This window comes from Bos indicus x Bos taurus, chromosome 9 (genome assembly GCF_003369695.1).
Source record: "Bos indicus x Bos taurus breed Angus x Brahman F1 hybrid chromosome 9, Bos_hybrid_MaternalHap_v2.0, whole genome shotgun sequence".
NCBI classification, from domain to species: domain Eukaryota; kingdom Metazoa; phylum Chordata; class Mammalia; order Artiodactyla; family Bovidae; genus Bos; species Bos indicus x Bos taurus.
The window spans coordinates 10,511,857-10,518,156 of NC_040084.1; positions in this window are offsets into that span (position 1 = coordinate 10,511,857).

A 6,300-nucleotide genomic window follows, 5' to 3' on the forward strand; every position below is an offset into this window, starting at 1 on the left:
TGATTTATAAGCTTCCATCTTTTACTGTGTCCCCATATGACAGAAGGTGCCAGAGAGCCCTCTGGGGTCTCCTTTAGAAGAGCACTAATCTCTTTCCTTACAGCTCCACCCTCATGCCCTAATCAACCCCCAGTACCCACCCCCCACCAGTATCATCACATTAGGGGATGGATGTCAACCTATGAATTCTGAGAAGCACTCCCCAGGCCTGGTGGGCAGACACTGGTATATGCTAGAACTGTCAGTTACAGTTGTGAGAACGAAGAACAGGCCTCCTGGGTTTATGGAATAATCTTTTGAGAGTCCTGGTAATGAGCAAATGCCCTCAAGCTAGGTCAACTGGGTGATGCTGACAAGTTAAGAGATTCTGGGCCTGGGCTGAGGGTGGCATCTCAGACTTGCAGATGCTGCCTGTTTCCCCTCCCCCATTCCCGGGAAGTTCTCACAGTAAGAGCCAATCAACCTTTCTGATCATCTCAGCCTGCTGACTGTGAACAAGAGACAGAGACCAGCATGGGGATGAAACCTGCAGAGCAGCTGGAACCAGGGTACAGGCAGGAAGGAGAACCAAGCTGTTGACCTCATTCTGTTTCTCTGCCACTAATAGTTTTGGGGAAAAAAAAATTCTACGCCAGCAGTCTCAACTTCCTTTTTTTATTCTATTGTCTGTTTTCACCATTCTGCAGAAACTGCTTTCACTGAAGTCACAACCTGCCAAATTCAACTACCCCATTTCCACTTTCTTGTGATGTTCCTCTGCCTGTGATGTTGGCCTTGAGAGCAGGAATGGATGTTTCCACCCAGTGTCTATCACAGAGCACAGTGACTGATTCCCAGAAAGCATGCAATACATTATTTTTTGAAAGAATGAATAATTGTTATTGATGAAGGAAAGACAAGCGTCACCTCTTCTCTGGACTCCCATAACATTTTGCTTAAGATCTTCTGTGGTCACTTATTACTCCTCATTTGTGTTCCCAAGGGGTGTACAGCATCCACTGGCTCCCGGCCTAGCACAGGGCTTGGCATATAATAGACTCTCAGGAAAAGTCTGCGGCATAAATGAAGCTGGGGACTGGTGTGACTCAGCAACGGTGCTCCAGTTACTCCAATGATTTGTAATAAATCACCCCAGGATGTAGTGACTTAAAACAATAATCACTTATTATTTTTCCTCATGATTTCTGCTTTGCCAAGAATCCAGGAAGGCTCGCTCACATGGCTGTCAAGTCTGTGCTGCCTCTTGGCTGGGGTCCCTTGCTCCCTCCTTGTAGGCCTCTCCATAGGGCTGCTTAAGCATCACTAGGATGTGACAGGTGGCCTCCCCTCAGGCAAGTGCTACAGGTCAGGGTGCAAGCCCCAGCGCCTCTTGTGACCTAGCCTCAGGAGTCCCATGCTGTCCTGTCCCCGTGTTTTACTGACCCCACATGGCCAGTCCTCATCTGGCATGGGAGGAGACTTTGCAAGGGCCTGAATATCAAGAAGTGAGGATCATCAAAACCATCTTGGAAACTGGGCAGAGTACACGATTAGCCATTGGAAAACAATGAGACAAAGCTACTCCCTAGGCATTCATCTGAAGGCGGTTGTGAGCTCTGAAGCCTGGAAGAAACTGTTGTGGCTCTCTGAAGAGACGGCCATCTGGATGGAGGGTACCTTGCCACCAACACCCAGGCCCAAGTTCTCTTCCGATGGAGTTGCAGACTTCCAATGGAGTCTAGGAGAAGTGACTCTTTAACCTCGCAAACAGCACAGCCATCTCCTGGGAGGCCAGTCTGCAGTCTGGGGTTGGTGAAGACTTGAAAGACACTCGTCTTTGGGCAGAAGCGAGACTTGGTTCCTCTGCTGTACTGAGGCTGCCTTCAAGGCCTGGCCTAGACTGGATGCCTGCCTTTGGGTCTCCCTGTAGCCTCTCTACGTGTCCCTGGTCTCAGTGACAGCACCTCTGCTGGTTCTGCTGTGTCCTCCAGGGGCATCTGGGCTTTGAGAAGCCTGGAGGAGACCCACCCCTACAGCATGCCTCGGGGAGTCTTTTCATAAGGCGAACAGTAACTGTAAAAGAGAAGGGCAAAAACTCTGAGGAACCCACAAGAATCACACATTCCCCAGCTGTGCATTTAATAACAAGCGCCCTTTTGACCTGGTAGACAGTCCAGAATGTGTTTACATACCCATTTCTTACTGTCACTGTAGTGTTTTTAGGTGATCAGATAAATTTAAAGGGCTACAAACAAGAATTATATAAAATAATAACAAATACTTAATGGTAATTATTGAAAAAAGGAAATATGGGGGCTACATATCTATTTTTATTCACGGAAAATAAAAATAACTTTGGAGGTGATAGGCAAAATTTCTTTTCCTTTTTTGATTGAGGTAAAAAAATTCCTATATTTAATAGTTTCTATGCCAATTTTCTTTAAAAATTTTTGAATGTTTTGTTTTCTTAAAGTGTAGCTAGAAAAGATCTTTTCATTTCTATTTTCAGTACAGTGTCTGAAATGAAAACCCAAAGTATAGGTTTAAAAGCTGCTGACTTGTTCAACTAAAGACTCCAATCACTGTTATTGAACAAATGTTATTACTTTTTAAATTTAAACATGACTCTATTTTTAGTCTACAGGCTGAATTTATTTGCATATTCATGCAAATGATGATTTACTACCAAATTCTTATCAGGTTAATTTCAACCTGCCTTCACTGATATCTTATTATACACTAATTAAACACTCATAAATTCTATAAACATTTACTTTTGCTTTATTAATAATTTTCCTGTGATTGAACAGAGGGCTTTAAGCTATGAAAATACTCAGTACAGGATATGGATCTAGAGTCGGCCTTTGAATTGTAAACTGTTTCTTAGAAATAAATGAGTCCTTTAAAAATGTTAAACTTCTCTTTTAGCAAACCATCATAATGCATGAATTGTAGAATGTACAGCTCTTCACATCTAAATATCTCTAGAATAAGATGCATCATAGAATCCGTTGCTTCTTAGACTCCTTGAATATGTTGTGTTCATACTTTGGGATTTTAGCCAGCTGTATGCAGCGGCCTGAAAATGGCTGCAGAGGACACGTGATGGACACAGCCAGGGCAGCTGACTTCCCAGGTCTGCCAAGGATGTCAGTTACTTCTCCCTGCACTGTTACCCACCCAGGAATTGAACCCGGGTCTCCTGGATTGCAGGCAGATCCTTTACCGTCTGAGCCACCAGGGAAGATCTTTCCTCTTAAAACAACAAAACAAAAAGTGTCCCCTTGGAAATAATGGCAATGGAGTTGCTTTTGTTAAAAGAGAGTGATTTTTTCTTTTTATAACATATATATATTTTTTCCTCCATGGGTCTTCAGTTCCCAAGAGCTACTGAGACATTAACTCCTGAGGTTAGATAACATGGCCTTTGGTCTGCCTTTTCCTTTTATTTGAAAAGCTCTTAAAGGAAATGTATAACAATAAACCTTCTCTATTAAAGTCCCTAAGACACAACTCACTATTAAAAAAAAATTATGGCACATATGTCTTGGATTCTAGTCAAAAAAGTTTAGATCCTGAAGTAGTGGGTCCCCCTGATCGTTGCCTCACCCTTCAAGGACGTGGCTGAAACCGTGACAAGGTGGGAAACAGCTGCACTGGAACACGGCTATAGTATCTGCAGAGCTTAGGACAGCTTCTGGGTGCAGGCAGTCAGCCGTTACAGGCCATTATGACAGTACTTTCTCTTCAGTGTATGTATATTTATTTAATTACTGAACTCAATATTCTTTGAAGATTCACTGGGTGAATACTGATTAGAGTTAATATATGTCAATTAAAAATTAATATGTGCATGGCAAAGAGTGTTGAATTTTTTCCTATGAAACAAAGACATGCTTCTTTGGTGTCAATGAAGGAATGTTAAATACTGTCAAAGTTAGGAGTAATGAAAAAATTTAGATTTTCAGGTAGGGTAATTCTTGTATACAGAACCTAAAAGATGAAAGACCTCCAGAATTAACTTTCTTAAACACATATATTGGACACAATGTGATCAAGCATTGCTTCCAAACTTAAAAATCACTACTTAAGGTTTTTGGCAATAGTTCATGTAAATTACATTCTTTAGAAAATACATTGCACAATGGCACAAAATCTATAGCCCCATAATAACTGATACATTTGCCAAAAGGTGGTGGAAAAGGTAAAGACATAATTGCAGCAGTTATATATACAAATATGTACAGGCTTTTACAGATGTTTTTCATTGTGCCATTATTTGTATAACAGGCTACTGCAAAATTCAGTGACTTTAAATAGTTTTCCCTTTACTGTTTTTCCTATTTTGAGGGTCAGGAATTTGAGCAAGACTCTGCTGGGTGGTTCCTTTGTTGCACATGGCATCAGTGGAGGTCACTAAGAGGTCAGCGGGCAGATGGGCAAGTCTGGAGGAGCTAATAAAACCCAGAAGGATGCAGCAGGGGACCCTGGAAGGTAGGACCTCCAGCTGGCACTGGTGACCAGAAGACAGATAGGGTGGCCTTTCGGGTACAGTGGTCTCAAGGGAGGAGAACTTCTTAAATGTCAGTTCAGGGCTACACAAGAGTAGGTTCCCAAGGCCTCAGGGGAAGATGCAAGGTTCCTTTCACCCTAATCTTGTAAATTCCAGATTTTCTGGAAAATCCTCCATATTCTGTTTTTCAAAGCAAGCCACTGGAGTCAGCCTTAATTCAAAAGGTGGAGAGTTAGACTGTACCTCTCAATGGGAGGAGCGCAACGAACATGAGGCCAATTCTAACTTACACACCTGTAGACCATTTGCCGGAGCACCCGGGCGCAGCAACTGGCGCTACGCTTTCTCTTCTAGGATGCCCACGGCTAGACGGACACCACTTACTTCTGCGCCACCTTCTGGCCCTCTGCCAGTGGAAGACGACGCCAAACTCCCAGATCCTAGGGCTGCCCATTTTTCCTTCACTAAGCCCTACGACCAACAAGTCTTTTTATGTCTGCGGTCTGTTTGTGTGTCTATTACTTTCAGGTCACTCATGGATCACAGTAAGTCAGGGCTACAAGGGATGCGGAAGAGAGACTCAGGTCCTATTTTATAGATGAGGAAATTTAGCTTTAAAGTAGCTGTGTGACCTGGCCAAGGTCAGAAACTGATTATGGGCGGAGCCGCAGTTGCAATGCTTGAAGAGAAGCCATCCTGAATGGGCATCCTGTCACCTCTTCTCGCCCTAGGAGCGGCCCATCATTCTTGATGCAGTCTCCTATTACATCACGAAACATTTAGAAAGAAACTGTTTATTTCAAGCACAGCAATTTAGTCTTATACATTGGACCTTTTCTTTTCAGTCCACGGTCAGCAGACAGGGTGGGTGTGCAGGCGTGGTCGCCTCTAGTCAGAAGGTCATGATACAAAGTTAACAGGAGCCACTCGTTCTGTCAGATTGTGCTGTTTTACCTTTGAAAGTGAAAGTGAAAGCGGCTCAGTCGTGTCCGACTCTTTGAGACCCCATGGACTATTCATGGGATTCTCCAGGCCAGAATATTTCTGGCCTTTCCCTTCTCTCAACCGAGGGATCGAACCAAGGGGATCTTCCCAAGCCAGGGATCGAACCCAGGTCTCCCGCATTGCGGGCGGATTCTCTACCAGCTGAGCCACCAGGGAAGCCCGCTTTAATTACTTCTATGACACCCTTTCCCTGGCTGTCCCTCCCATTTCAAACAGACAAGGGGTCAAGGTTCCTGAGTTTTTATTCTATTTCGAGCACCGATGCAGAGTGGGTATTAGCGAAACCATGCACGGATGCGTGTGAGCGTCTGGTGGTTCTCGCTGTTTTTGCTGCCTGGATGAGGTGGCTACAGCTTTGACTTTCCATGTCCGAGGCGCTGCGAGTGTCAGCCCAGACGCAGTCCCCGTAGCTCGGGTTTGCTGCCCGGTCCCCAGCAGCTGCGAATTCTTGCCGCGGCCAATCCATCTTTCGGAGGATTTCGGAGGTCCTCTCCCAGGACCGGCCGGGAGAGGAGGCGGAGTGCGGACGGGAATCGCCCGCAGACGGCGACACCTCCTCTGACCCCGGTCCAAGCCCAGGGAGGGTCGGAAGCCGAGGGCAGAGGGCTTTCCGAGGGGCAGCGCGGCGGGAGCGGCGCGCGCCGGGCCGGGAGGCGGGAGCGATGGGCGGGCTCGGGCGCGGGCGGCGGCCCCGGGGCCGCGGGCTCCTCCCCGCCCTGCGCCCGCCGCTCGCCGCGCGCAGGCAGAGCGGGCCGGGCGCCGAGGTGCCGCCCAGCGCCCCGGCAGCGGCCCTGCCCGGGCCC